This window comes from Artibeus jamaicensis, unplaced genomic scaffold (genome assembly GCF_021234435.1).
Source record: "Artibeus jamaicensis isolate MK-2021 breed Jamaican fruit bat unplaced genomic scaffold, CSHL_Jam_final scaffold_1689, whole genome shotgun sequence".
Lineage (NCBI taxonomy): Eukaryota > Metazoa > Chordata > Mammalia > Chiroptera > Phyllostomidae > Artibeus > Artibeus jamaicensis.
In genome coordinates this window covers 436,260-451,635 of record NW_026522029.1, presented here as the reverse complement: position 1 = coordinate 451,635, position 15,376 = coordinate 436,260, and the positions used below count along the sequence as shown (strand labels likewise).

The window sequence follows — 15,376 nt, the reverse complement described above, 5'->3', positions numbered from 1 at the left end:
CCAACCTCACTTCTCTGCCCAAGCTGATATCTGCCTCTCACAGACCTAGCCCTGGTCAATCTCTGTGCCAGTGAGAGCCAGATGTCATTCCAATTCTTTCTCCAGAAGAAAGTAGAAAAATCGGAAAATAATTTATTCAGAGCTCAGTTTACAGCACTTAGCCCAGTGCTGGCACAAGGCCTGGCCTATAAAGAACACTCAGTAAATATTGATCCAATAAACAAATAGGCTGCCACCCCTATAGACAGTATCTGAGTGGCTGGGATGGGCTTAGCCTCTTGAAGCTTCTTACATGCATTAATCTTCAATTTCCCTACCTGCCTTTCACCATGTATGGCTGACCATCCCGATGGCCCTTCTGAACCAGTTATCAGCACCTGGTTTCCTTTCCAAAACCTCTGGGAGGGTCACAGGATAGTTTGCAACACCAGCTGATGAGCTGGAGTGGAAAGTGGAGTGGGCCAGACCTTCTTACTTGGATCCAATAGTTCCTTTTTGCTAATCCAAGGCCCATTTCCAGAGTTTCTTATATTGCTCAGTAACTTCATGATTACAACCCCGAATCCTAATATGAGAATCCCCTCTCCCCAAGGCTTTGCACTGCTTTTTTACTCATTCTTTGGACACTCCCTTCAGAATCTTCTCTATGTTATGACTCAACTTTGACTCTTTTTGCCAGAGGCATTTTACTCTCATCTGTTTTGCAATTAAAATCCAAGTATGAAATGTACATTAATGTATTTTTACCACAGCCTTTCTCAGTGCTCCAGAGACTTGAATTTACTTGGCCTATTTGGTTATTGGTTTTCAACCAGCCAATCCTCTCTTTCTGAAAGGAATTGAAGTTACCTCCTTCTTAGAAGAAATCCACCTTTCTTTATTTGACTTTTACAGGCTACTTCTAGCAGCGTGTTGAATTCTGTCTCCCATATTTCTCATCAGCCTTCACAGTTCCTTTCCTTTCCATTTCTTTCTTTCTGTTCCCATTTCTACCACATCAATCAAGGCTTTGTTATTTCTTACTTCAGTTATAACAATACCTTCTACATGGCCTTCTTCCTTCTTACACCAGTTCACACTGGCCCCAGCCCTAAGAGGCCTAAAGCAAGTTGCTTTTGTTCTAATCCTTAGTTTCCTCATCTGTCTAATAGGCATATTATAGCACATGTCTTGTAGAGTTATGGTAAATTTAAGAAATGTCCTAGATGCCCCCAGGCTATAATTCAAGATGCTAATTTAAAATATTAGTTGTTCTCATCCTTTCCCAAATATTTTGAGAAACCCACAAAATGAATGACTTCAATGGATATTGAATACTATGTGCCAGTCACTGATCTAGGCTCTGGGGACACAACAATAAACACAAAGACACGGACACAACCCTCATGCCGATAGGTGCTATGGAGAGAAAGTTGGGAGTGAGGAAGAGGGGGTGTTCAGTTTTATATTATACAGGATGGTCTTATGGAAAAGGTATTGTTTGAGCAGAGACACCAGTGGGCAGACCTTATCTGTGTTCTTGAATCAGCTATACCATCATTCATTGTTACAATTAGCTTAGCTGGACAAGTGTGATGCTGGCTCTGACAGCACCATGGTGAGCTAGAAGCCCACACCTATGCCTCGTTCAGAGCCCTGCATTGTTCTTCTAGTCAACAATGCTTTTGAAAAAGAGGAAGTAAGAGAGTCCATTTTTTCAGCATAAACACTTAAGGTAAAGTGTTACTGAACTGATATGTTAGCTACCATTACCTTGCTACAAGTTAGACAAAAACGCTTTCTATCACCACAGCTGGCCCTGTAGTACCAGTTTTGTGGGGAATTTAGACCTAAATAATTCCCGTGATGCCTGTAAGCATCTTCTTTCAAAATATGGAAGGCATAACTCTCTTCCTGGGTGCTACACTCAGTTGCCCACCCACCGACAGGCCCTAGGGCATTGCAGAGTTTCATGAAATGGTTCTTTCTATTACACAGAAGCTCTTCTTTGTCTTCTTCCAGGAAAACACATACAGGGAAGCTGAGTAAGGCCCTGCCCCGTGACAGCCAGACTGACTGTGGCCTTCCAGGACTAAAGACCAGTTTACCATATCAGACTTCTCCCTCAACAAGTTGTATACTCCCTAGGGGTCCCAATATATCTACCAGCAAACTGCCTATAACTCTCCCCAGATGTATCTACCCATGACTAAAACCCTACTGAAGCCGGGATTTGAGTTTTCCCCAAGTAAACTTCTCAGCCCCCTTGCAAATCAAGGTATGTCAATCATTGCTTGAGGGGAAGGAACATTGTCTTGTTCTGCATCACAGACATATCTGTCTTAATTCTAGCTCATCTTGTCCTTTGTATTACACAGTGACTAGAAACACTATTTATAAAGTGACTAACATGATTCTTCTATGGAGTAGGTGCTCAAAAATTAGTAACTATCACAATTATGTGGGTAATTAAATTATGGGAAATTATAAATTTATTTTTTAAATTTTTTATTTTTCCAGAGTTATGTATCATATAATAAGAAGCAAATTCTTAAAATTAAAAATAAAACAACTCTTTAAATGTGCTGTTTTCTTCCCTTTCTTTTCATCTAAACTTCTCAGAAGAGTAGTCTTATACTCACTCTTTCCACTTCCTCAACTTGCTTCTATCTGGTTTCTGCCCCAACCATCCCTCTAAATTTGCTCTCACTGAAGTCACCAACTATTTCTTATGTCATTCCCTCAGGAATATGTTGATGGGCTGGGAAGGGAAGGTACCCTCAGGTAAGTGATAACTTGGAGCAGAGTAAAGTTGAGTAGAAGCAAGGGAGCAAGGGAGCAAGAAGGGAGGCCATTTCATCCAAGCTCAAAGCATGATCCAAGACCAAAGCTAAATCTAAACACTCACCTTGTCCAAAAGTCAAGCAGTCTAATCAGAGGTCAACTCACCTAAGTAGAAGAGGGAATCCAGAAACAAGCCAACTTCAAACAGGTCATGAGCTTACAATTCAAGGTAGTCCCAGAAGGAAGACTACAAGGAGATGGCAGGCCAAGAATTCCAAACTCAGCAAGTTACCAGTTGCATTTGGCTGGGCTCTCCTGGGGCTGTCTGATGACAAGTCCTAACCTACAGAGTCACTTTTCAGAGATGAGCGATGGGCTCCCAGGAGCACTCCTATACTGGATATGTCAACAAAGTGCCTGCCACACCCAACTTCCTCTTCAAGATGAAACTGCCCCACCCACAGCCCCCTGTTCTGAAAAGCAGAGGTAGGTTGTTCTTTACCCAGGGATGGCTCCTGATTGGACCAGGGATTGGCCTTTGACATGAAGGCTGCTTCTCCAAAACCCAGGGCATAAATGGAAAAGACAGGTTCAATCAAATTTAAAAGATGAGGTCAATGAGATTCACTCCTCTGGGATTTGAACTGAGAGACATAGAAATAGTGAGGTAGTTTGCCATGAAAACTAAAGTTGAAAGGATGCTGTACAATGGAGTAGGGGCCATGGAGCACCATGGTTATACAAACTAAAGCCACGAGGAAGCAGAGCAGTATGATAGATAAGAAAGCAGAATTTAAAAATAAGCAATTATGTAGAAGAGAAAATACATGAAGAGTAAACAGAATTTGTTAGCTGAAATAGGATAGGAAAAAGCAAACCTGCAAAGAGTAGCTAAGAAATGGTGTACCACGGTTACAAGTATTCTGTCATCTGGATCTACTAAAAGCAACTTTCCTGTCATCCAGCTTTGCTATAGCTCCTGTCTCTTTATCAGGCCAAACCCACTTTCCTGGGCTCCCTTGCTAATGTTTGTTGGGATAATGTCTGTTAACAAGTGAGGCATGTTTATGGGTGTTTGGGATCCATCCCTGAACAAAACAGGAAAGTCGTTATTACAAATTCCTAATTCCTTCGGGTAAGGTCTCTGTTTCAAAGGCTCAAATTACAATGTGTCTTTATTCTTTCCCATGGTCCCATTGGTGAGGTCAGCCATGGTGTCATAATGAGTCGACTCTCTCTTGGGAACACAATTTATGTTTATCCCCCCTCATCACTGGAGTGGTGGTTGGTAAAGCTATAAGGTTGGACATGGAGGAAGTTAGCTGACTTATGACAGTGGCAGTAGAGTGGCTGGATGCCCAGGCTTTAAATTAACTGAGGTTCAAAATTTGGCTCTACTATTTACTCGTTATTGATCTTTGGTGAATCAGTTTTCTCAGCTACAATGTGGAGCTAAAACAGTATCCTTAATGCACTGTTGTAGGATTAAGTGAGAAAATATATGCAAACATTTAGCACATAGCAAGTACCTAATAAGTGATAGCTGTTGTTGCTGGTGGTATAATTATCAACAATCCTTTAGCTTTCACATTTGATTGTGCTAGGGGGACAATTAGATGGCATCGTGAACTCATACCTTCTCTCTATACCAGAACATGGTACATTCATCAAAGTTCCCTCAAGCTCATTCAAGTACTACCTAGCTACAGAAGTATCAATAGTGCTGGGAAGAAGTGGTGCAAGAAAATTTAAGGATGAAAAAAAAACATTGTTGCAAAGAAAGCAGTTCTGGAAAGTGGGAAACGATAAATTCTGAAAGCAAAGTCTATGGTGGCAACACTAGCCAGAGAAGCCATCTGTGTGGGAAAGGTAAAAGAATGCAGGTATTTCTTAAGCACCACCCTCATCATCTATCCAGAGCCAGTGAGCGGGTAGATGTGGACTTGATAGTTCCCAAGGCTCTGGTTGGAAAGCAGTGCTTTGACAGACCAGGAAAGTAGGAACTCTCATTTATCCATCAGGGTGCAAGTGACTGGAATAGATAAAGGAGAGAAGCAGGGAGGGAAGCATGCCATCTTTATAAAGCCATCACTACCACCAGAACAGCCACGACTGGGCAAGAAGGCAGACAGAGAGAGAAGTCCCATAGACACAGTGCCGGAGGCATATGCTGATCAGGAGTCATAGCTGCTCTTCAGAAAGCCCAGGTCATTTTTGCTTGCAGTCCAAGTGTCATGAGAGTGTACCAGAACACTTACAAGAGGGCCAAAGACTGTGTTTTGGGAGCAGAACAGACAGCTGCCTGAGCTGTCTGGCCCAAGGATACCAGATGCTGCATCTGGTGGGATGCACACTACCCTACTCATAGAAAGGCTTTCCTGGTATTTTACACCCCTCTGGGTTGCTCTCAAGAGGTTCTGGATCTGGATGAGGCCCACGGATAGATGTCTGGAAGATGACTCCAGTGCTCAAGTCAGAGTCTCCCGGGGGAAAATCTCTCCACTGCCCCTGGTACCCAGGCTTACAATCTAGGCCACTGCTCTGTGATCCTGTTGCCAGGTATGTAGCTGATGGGGCACTGAGGCAAATGAGATAAGGTGAGCCACCTCATAGCATGAGCTGAGTTTCCAGGTTTGTTCTGGCTGTTCCAGGCCACTGCAGACTGAGCTCACCATCAGGCCTTAGACCCTCTTGGCCTTGAAGACATCCTGATAGCAATCCTAAACAGGAATAATGGAGGACAGGGCAGGTCTTCTCCTCGGTCAGGGTGGTCCCTTCAGTGTTGCCAGCACCAGTCCCAAGAGTGTAGAGTTGAACCTAATTTGGTACAGGCTGCCTAGAGTTGGCAAACAGGTGAATAGGACCTACTCTGGGGCTGGACTGCCCACATCCAATACCCAGCTTGTACATCTTAGCAAGCTTTTTTACCTGTGTGAACTTAGAGGAATTACTTTATCTCTCTGTTTCCTCATCTCTAAAACAGTGATAATAACAGCATGTACCTCATAGGCTTATGGGAGCATTCAATTTGTTATTATAGGTAAAGCCCTTAAAAGAGTGCCTGGCACACAGTAAGTTCCTGCTAACACTATAATGGAGCAGAAATGAAGAGAGTCTTGAGTTGCTTGAAAAATGGTGTCAACCTCAGCACATCAGGCCAACTTCCTTCTCTTTTTTTAGGAGGTCAGGAGGTCATTACTGGGTCAGTTCCACAGAAAATAACAAATTGCTATCAAGCATATCTTGGAATGTCTAGGTGTCCTCAAGTGACCAGGGGGTCTCTCAGTCTGGAATTATGGACACTTAGCTACAATGAACTTGGTTCAAAAATGCCATGCATTTCTGGAGACTGTGTTGGAGGTGCTGATGCTTCAGAAAACCCAGGACTGTTAGACTAGAGGATGACCTGAAGCATAGTTGTACAAGGGATGTGTGTAGATATTTAAAGGTATATTAGGACATGGTTAAAGTAGCACAAACACCAGGATAAGAGGTATCGTGGTCTCTAAAAATTATCTAGGCACTTCTAGAAAGTAATCTTTTACTCTTTATTTTCCAAATGCAGCTAATGAAAGGCAAACAAGGTTATAGGAACTGAGAATGTCTAATTTTATGCATACCCAGAGCTGGCCCAGGAGGACCATGTGGGGACCAGGCAGATCGGGACCCCAGGAGTCCTAGCAGAGGCCCCAGTTCTTGGCTTTTCTCCTTCACAAAGTGTTCCAATACCTTTTTGTGAGAAGTGGAAGCCCAGTGGATCCCAAGGTCTATGAATTCCTAGCTCAGGTTAGGGGGGGTTGCCCAATATAATACAGGCCACCTGGTTGAATTTGAATTTTAGATGAACATTGAAAAACTTTTTAGTGTAAGCACATTCTCAAATATTGTCTGGCATATACTTATACTAAAAAAGTATTTGTTGTTTATCTGAAATTCAAACTTAACTGGGTTTTCCTGTGTGTTGATTTAATAGATCTGATAACCCTCGCTGGGTGGGGTGTAGTCATGGAAGGGTGATAGATATGTGCAGCCTCTAGCTGAATGCAAACAGCAAAGATGCCAGAGGATTCTGATGCCCTCACCTTAGAGTTCAGTTCAAGCTTCTGGCAGTGAAGCAGGTCTGGATGCTTACCTACCCTAATGCTGTACTTGGCTACTCTGTGGACATCAAAGGCTCTTGCCAGTTAGTTGTGGCTGTGAGAAGGTCCCAGTGGTGTCCATTGTGTGGCCTTCCAGGCTGCAGTTGGACAATAGCATTTTGATTTTTCCATATATGAGAGGTTCCACTTCATACGTGTCCTCTTGTCCCCAAATATAAATCTTATATCTCCCTAAACTGCTTAAGATGGCTGGATTAAGAAGTACAGCCAATGGGAGGGCCACCTGAAGACAGAGATCCTGTTCTGGCAAAAGGCGTTGCAAGGTTTGGCAAGGTCTGAGCAGCAACTTGTGACCTCAAAGCCAGAAGCCCATTGTCAGTAATTTGCCACTTCTACAGAGTAGATATAGCAGCCACCATTTGAAACCACACTCTTTATTTCCCTTCTGAAAGCTGAGTTGCTGAGAATTAGCAGGAGACACAGTCTTGTGGACTGAGGGACAGTGTCTGACCTCACTCCCTCAAGTAGGAGGTGGTAACCAAACAGTAGGGATGTGGTGTAAGACTGGGTTTCCTAAGCTGAGAGAGCAATCCAGACCTCAGACATGCACACACAAGTAGAGTCCAAAAGCCAGGTCACAACGACCTACCTAACCAGGTCAAAACATGAAGATGGCCTCTAGAGGTAGAGTTCAATGAGAATGAACCAGCAATAGGTCAATGTTTCCCAAGTCAGCACTTGACTAGCCATCTGTAGTTCATTTCTTACCACTGGGGTTCTGAGTGGGGAATATGGCTGGCTACAGATGCTGCTGTGAGGTTAGAGGAATTGTCAGGGACTAGGCCTACCTGTCAACACAAATGGACACTTCCCAGCCCTGCTCTTTGAGTATTCTACTGTCTCTGACTCTGTTAGACACTCTTTCTGTTGTTACTCTCTGCACACTTGGCTTCTGAGGCTTTGTACTCTTCTGGTTTTCTCCTAACTGCTCTTTTTCTGTCTTCTCTAAGGGCTCTTCATCTTCCTGATTCTTACATATTTATATTCCTCAGGGTTCTGCCCTTGACTCCCTGCTCTTACCTTCTCTCTCTTTCCATGGTGCCTGGATGTTCTCTTTTGCTGTCATGATTCCAAATAAGAGCATATTTGATTGAAATGTGGGTTGTGGAGGCAAAGCATTTGGGTCTTTTTATAATTTTTAGTGAGACTTGGGTAAAGTTTTGTTTTGTTTTAAGCTTCCTTAGATTTCATAGTCTTAACTACACAATGAGGATAAATAATACCAAGTAGCTTGTAGGACTCTTATGAGCATTAAATAATGTATATAATTTGCTTTGCACAATGCCTGACATAGTAAGTGCTCAATAAAAGTAATCATAATGCTATTATTTATTACTTGTTATATGCTGATGAATCTCTTTGTTTCTAGCTCATAACTCGCTTGGGAACTATACTCATATATGCATCTGTCTACTGTATGTTTCTACATGGATGTTCCAAAGACAGCTCATGTTCATTGGGTCAAAAATAAAACTGGCCCTTTCTCATTCTCAGCCTCCTCTCCTTTATTCTCTACCTCAACTGCTGGTACTATCATTCATCACTCACCCAGGCTAGAGTCCTAGAAGTCACCCTTGACTCCGCCTTTTCCTAGGCACTTACTATCTGCCTCTGCTCTTCAGCAAACCAATCATTAGAATGTGATGGTTTTGCCTCTTCAACTCTTTCACTTTATGTTTTTCCCCTGTTTGTTGATAAAAATCTCTTGACAAGGTAGTGATTCAAGGCCAAGGCCTTGTCTCTGATGAAGTTCATAACTTTGGAGGCAAAGATAAACTCCTGTGATAGATTATACTATTGTTAGGAATACTCACTGCCCTTGCAAATGGGGCCTTTAGGAGAAATATACCTAGATCTATGCCCCATTGATATCAGCTTGACTATCGACTTGCATTGGCCAATGGAATGTGAGCATATTTGACATTTGAATGTGAGCATATCTAACCAGTTCTGAGCAGTTCTGAGCAGAAGCTGACCAGACTGAGAGATACCAATGATTCATAGAGTTGCATGCTGAAAGGAAATGGCATTGCTCTGAGTTTATTTTTGACCTACATCAACATGTTGGAAGAAATGTCAGCAATCTGAGGGGTGGTAACATAATGTGAAAGAAAAACAGCTTCAATTTTCTAACTCCACCACAGGGCCCAGGTCAATCTGACCATTTCTAGGGCACATTTCTTTGCTTGGTAACAACAGTAACGATAACAATAGGTAATAACAAATGATCACATATACTGAACTGTGTTAACATCAATAGAGGTTAAACTGCACATTACTTTGCAGTTCCACGTGACAAATTTGTGTATTTACAGGCTTTTTAGGAGCCTAAAATATTCTTCACTCAATGCTAAATACTCAATACTTAACATTAAAGCAGTTTCTAAACCTAGCATATGGACATGTAAGGCCAGATAAGTCTTTTTCATGGGAACCGCCTTGTGCTTTGTAGGATGTTTAGCAGCATCCCTGGCCTTACCCATTAGATGCCAGTAGCACTCCCACAGTTGTGACAACCAAAAAATGTCTCCAGACATTTTTGTCAAATATCCCAAGTCATCTTCCTGCTCTCTGGTAGTGGGAGATGAGAAACTCAAGATAATTTTGAGTGGATGGGCCTTTTAGTTTATCTTAGTTCAGATAGTTAGCTCTTCACTTTGTTTATAAGTCAAGCCAACTCTGCCCCCATTCCTAGTAACAACTGTTGATTGAGGATCTCTTATGGACTGTAAACATAATTTGCATAGTAAGTAGAATATGGAGATTAAGTATTTGGCTTTGTCGTCAGACAGGTTGGTTAGATGCTGGCTCTGCTATTTTTTGCTGTGTGACCTGGGGTAAGTTTCTTTACCTCTCTGCCTTTGCTTCCTCATCTATAAAATGAAGTCACATAACATGTCTGAAATAACATAGACTTGTGAGAATTCAAGAAGTCACTGGTGGTAAGACATTTAGAACTGAGCCTAGGGTATTGAAAAACAGTCAACAGATGTCTACTCTTATTCTTAACCTTGACAACAACCCTGCAACTTACACAATGTTATATCCATTTTATATATGTGAAAGCAAATATTTAGGGAAATCCAGTCCAAATCACACAGCTGCTAAGTTATTTGGCTGGCAAGAAGAGGAATCACCATTCAGCCTCCAGGACTGAAGTGTTTCTCACCACACCCCAGACCGGGTGAAGACAGGCTAAACCTGGAAGGAAGAGTTCTCTTTCAGGGGTAAAACTGGAACTTGTCCACTTGGCTGGTTGTCTGCATGGAGTAATGGAAAGACCCACTAAACAGAGTTAGAAAACAGCCTTTACTACTGACTAGTTGTGAGAAGTTGGGCCAGTCACTCACAGATCCTGAAGGTGTTTACTCGTCTGCAAAATGGACACAAAAACACCTGCTCTGTGTTCTTCATGGTTGGTGGTCAGAGCGATGTGAAAAAAAAAGTGCAGCAGAGCTCTCGACAAATATAAGCTCCGAAAGTACTGCTCTTGCAGCTTTGTTTTGCTGGGTAGGCATGCCTAAGGCCTCTTCTTCCCTTGGTCACATCACTCATGAGGCCCCACGTGCGCACATGGGCACAGGCTGGACAATCTGGGAGGTGACCCCAACATGGAGGCGGCAGCTGCTGCTTATCTGTAGTTAGTCAGCCACCCAGACAGATGAGGTGTCCGTGGTGACCTTCCTGCCTCAGTGACTGTGGGAACTCGGGGCTTCCCAAGGGCAGGGGCTGGGAACGTAAACAGAATGGCCCCTGCTGAAGCTCCAGCCTCACCTCCTTCCTCTGGCAGCCCTGACCTAGAAGAAGGCTCAAGAATCATCCAGACACCAGTGGTCGCTGAGGGTGCAAGGGGAAAGAGCTAGGGCTCTGGGGTGCCAGGGTTGCTCTACCTCCTGGCACACTTCTGATTCCTGCTGGAGGTGGATGCTTCCTGCCAAAAGTCCCACCACCTTTGCTGTCAACACGGCAGAGTCAGAAATCTATCACCCTGATGGAAACTCCTTCTTAGCCTCTTCCCTCAGCAAGTTTATCACTGTGTTCCATAGACTGCTTCCTGGTTAGTCATCTGTAAAGAGCAGGGAGGTCCAGCCTCTTTCTAGCAAAAGTCAGCACATGAGAGGCAGCCTGGCAGAAACGGCTCCTTCCCAACCCCCCTTCATTTGTCTGCAGAAGGCCTGGCCCAGCCATGAGGATGAACACCTGGGCTATTCTTCACAGTGATCTACTTCTCCACACTTTTCCAGTGTGCTGGGGTCTTCTATATTTCCCCCCAATTCCAACAGCACCTCTCAGACAGATTCTTAGGCAAAATGGTAAAGCATTTTAAGTCCATGTCTTCCCTCTTTTTCCTTGCTCTGCACTTAACAATTGGGCCAGAGGCCATAAGGGTACCGGAGATACGGCAACCAGGAGGCCAGATAAACTTGATGACTTCTCATTGTTTGCGGTCTAGCTGGGAAGACAAATATGGGACAAGTATTCTCCAAAACAAGATGTTTGGGGTACTTATATTGGTACGTGCAAACCCACACCAGGCTCAGGACAACCTCTTTGAAGACATGTTAGGCGAAGTGTTGGGGAGAGGTGGGAAGGTGCAGGGGGCAATGTACATGAAGTTGCTGAGGGAAGACAGAGCCTTAGCAGAACCCTAAATAAATAGCATAGCGGTCTGTGGTGCATGACCAGGACCACACCCACCTCCCTGAGCTGTGCTTCGTCTCTAAACACTTCTGCTTGCTCACCCACCATAAAACCTGTCAGGTATGCTGTTTCTTTGAGGCTCTGCTTTTTTCCATCCACAATTGCAATTTCAACAGATAGCTTCCTAAAATGGGTTTGGAGTCTGGAGACTTTGATTCTTACCCAAATTCTACCACTAACTATAATAAACCTGAGCTAGTTACTTAGCTTATCTGAGCTGTGGTTTCTCATTAGTAATATGGTCTAGTAATGGGTTAATAGCAATACTTAGTAATGTTTACTCTGTGCCAGCCCCCAGTGCTTAGTGCTTATTGTAGTTTATTGCATTTAATCCTTGCAAATATCATGAGGTAGGTAATATTTTTATCCCTTTCTACACTTCTCAAAGAATTCTTGGGTGTCTGAGCATGACACAATCACAGGCGTACTTTGTCATTATTAAGGATTAATGTACAAATTAAATAATGTTACCGGAGTGTTCAACAAGTGCATATGTAATGACTAGATTCATTCACTGAGTGCTACAGTTCTGGGCTATACAAAATTCAATGTGGCTTGAAATCTTCTGTGTCTGCCTCCCAAACAAGCCAAGCAAAAAGCAGGAGCAAGAATGAAGAATGTGGTCCTCACCAAAGAGCTAATTGGATGTAGTGCTGAACTAGCAAAGGGAGAATTCCACAGATGTGACTCCGACCCCCCGAAGTTTACTGTCAGGAGCACACACCCAGATAGCAGAGTGAAAGCTCAGAATAAGCTCCTGAAGAGACAGAGGTCATAGCAAACTTACTGCCCACCGAGGGTAAGGGCCTTCCAGGAGGCTGAATGAGCTGGGAGAAATTCATAAGTGTAGAGCAGAATTCAAGGTTGGGGCTGAAGCCAGAAAGGTCTATGTCTCTGTATTCTCAGTAGTGCATGTCTCTCCAGTTTCTCCACTGTAGCACAGCACTTTTTCACTATAAAACCCAATTCTGGGAAATTATTTCTATGTGATATATGCACTGACAATGACAGATTCTTAAATTGTCAATTTCTGAAAATGAAAATAATGAACTACTATGAATGTGTGTGCATGTGTGTTCATGTGTGTGGGTATGTGTGTGTGAGAATGGCTTCTACACTTACACTCCCCCCAACCCCCCCACCCCCTCACCTCCACTCCCCCCCCACACCCCCCCACCCCCTGCCTTGGCAAGGAGTGGTGCTTGTTCCCCCTGAAAGCAGCCAGGGGGGGAGAAGTGACGCGAACAACAAAGGAGGTGAAAGAAGATAACTGGTTTGAGGCTGGCTCACAGATTGGGTGATAAGCAATGAATAAGAAAGTCAATGAGCTGAAAATCACCTGAATGCAGGCACTTCCTAGGGATTATACCCCCAGTGAATGATTGTAGCATGCCTTTGTTTAAACTCCTTTAAAGCGCTTTGAGCTTTAATACCTATTTCCCTGTCACAGTAGAGGTAGTCTATCTTAGAGGTTAGAGCACATTCTGGGTTCAAATCCCAATTCCAGCAGATTCTGCCACTTACTACCTGAATGATATTGGGCAAATTACAATATCTCCACACCTCTGGTTTTTCCCCTCTCATATGGGAAAAGTACTATCTACCTCATGGAGCTCTTGTAAGGAGAAAGGAAAATAAAACATGGTGAGTGTTTTACGTTCTATATTTAGCAGATGACTACTTGATGGTGTTTTACAAGTGACAACACAGACGCCCAGAGAAGACAACTCCCTCTTATGGGTTCCACTCAGTTAGTTTAGAGGCAGCGCCAGGGGAAGCAGCCAGGCATCCTATCTCTGGCCCCGGGGCTCTTTCTACTCAACCTTGTGGAGCACCCAACACACACTGAAATGATTTTCAGGTTACCAGTGATTTTTCACACATTGCCTCTTTAATTTGCACTTCTCTGCCAAACCCACACATTAGCAAGCTCAGCACTCTGAAGAAAATGTTTATGTAGGACCTCCTGGAACATTAGTCTAGATCTGGTGTGGCCTAAGGAGACCCAAAAACACTGCGTGTGAGAAAAAAAAAAAAAGACACCCTGTCAAACACCCTTCAACTGTAGACATGTAGATTATTTACTTTGTGGATTGAAGTTACACAATCTTTCATCCCGGTTGGCTGCGCTCTGCCACTTTCCTCCACCATTAGTGAGTGTGTGCTCAGGCAATGTAAACTCCAGAAAGTAACACAAAACCAGGGAAGTAAATCTGCTTTCTTCACCTCTCTCCCCACATCAGCCTCCTCCTCTCTTTTTATGCTGTCCCTCTGAAGTTTTAGAACACCAGAGAGAGGTGTATTTTCAATTATCTTTGCTCAACTCCCGTTAGGAAAGTAACAGAAAGACAGCTGGACTATGGGTCAGGAGGCCGGGAGCTTCAGTCCAGGTGTGACGGTTCCTTGTGGGCACTTGGACAAGTTCAATCAGTTCCTCAGGCTTTGGCTCCTTATCTGTCAGATGCAAAAAGCATTTACCGACTGCCTGCTTTGTGCCATGTGCCTTCAATTATGTCACTGTAGTCTTTTAAAATCTGTATTTACAAAAATGAGAAAAAAGGGGGGATGGGGCAGAATACAGAAGCTAAATCAATTGCCCCAGGCCCAGGTAACAGAGAGGAACCTGAGCTGAAATTTGAACCCAGGGCTATCTGATTCCATTTTTTAAAAGATTTTATATATTTATTTTTAGACAGAGAGGGAGAAAGAGAAGGAGAGAAACACCAATGTGTGGTTGCCTCTTGCGTGTCCCCAACTGGGGACCTGGGTTGCAACCCAGGCATGTGCCCTGACTGGGAATAAAACCAGCAATGCTTTGATTTGCAAGTTGGCACTCAATCCAGTGAGCTGCACCAGTCAGGGCTGAGTCAAAATTTTATCTTGTACTAGTAATCCAATATAATCTATAACATTCCTTCCTACTCTAATATTATACTATTCTGTGAATACAGTTAATCAATAGTTGGCTGAGTTTGTTCCAGTGAGTCATTCCTCCATGACTTGGGGTCTTATCCTGAGTTTGCAGAGGCTGTGAGGAGATTTACTACATTTCTTGTTTGGTCAACTCTTATATCAACTACTCACTGTAATATTATAAGAAGTAGTGTCATCGCCATCAATTGAAATTTGATAGCTGCCTTCATCTTGAATGCCTTTCCAATAAAAAAACTATTTCCTTGGGAGCCCTTCCCTTATCCTTCCTTGGAAGCTTAATATTTGTATAATTGAATTTACCTTCAATTATTTAAAACTGTTCAATGACAAACCAAAAATATTTCACATTTATATATTTAAGGAATTCCAATCCGCATAGTGTCAGAGGGTAGGAGTATGAAGAGTACTTGATTCCTGTATAGTGGATAGATGAAAGTATTGGTGAGGAGCACAGAACATGGAGTTTTCAGCTACTCATTCTTGTATTGGAGGTTTGTCCTCCCCGCCTCTTATTCTCAGGTGCCCCTTAAGTTGGACTTAAATAAGAACTTAACATGCCCCAACTATAACTTCACTGCATGATGGCGGGAAGGGGGAGGTACAGTGGAGTGCACCCCGCTCTCTGGAAGGAGAGAAAGGAATGCTAAACGTTACCTTTGGTGGTCAACCAGTATATCATGGACCCTGGTTCCTTCACATGGTAGTTATGCTGTCTAAGGTAAAGATGACATTTGTTTCCTTTTGTTGTTGCATTTTAAAGTGATCGCAGTGCCTAACGTATAGGAGGTGCTCAACAAATGTAGTAAATAAACAAACAT

The 15,376-nt window shown here is 43.2% G+C and overlaps 1 protein-coding gene across 1 annotated transcript in view; it reads right to left on the bottom strand.

Annotated features, from left to right (window-relative positions):
* Positions 1-3,135, bottom strand: part of NOTCH2 (notch receptor 2) — a 204,731-nt gene extending 201,596 nt beyond the window's left edge. The window contains exon 1 of the mRNA XM_037167776.2: positions 2,929-3,135. The gene's annotated coding sequence lies outside the window, so the exon portion shown is untranslated. The remainder of the gene's footprint in view (positions 1-2,928) is intronic.
* Positions 3,136-15,376: the final 12,241 nt, after the last annotated feature.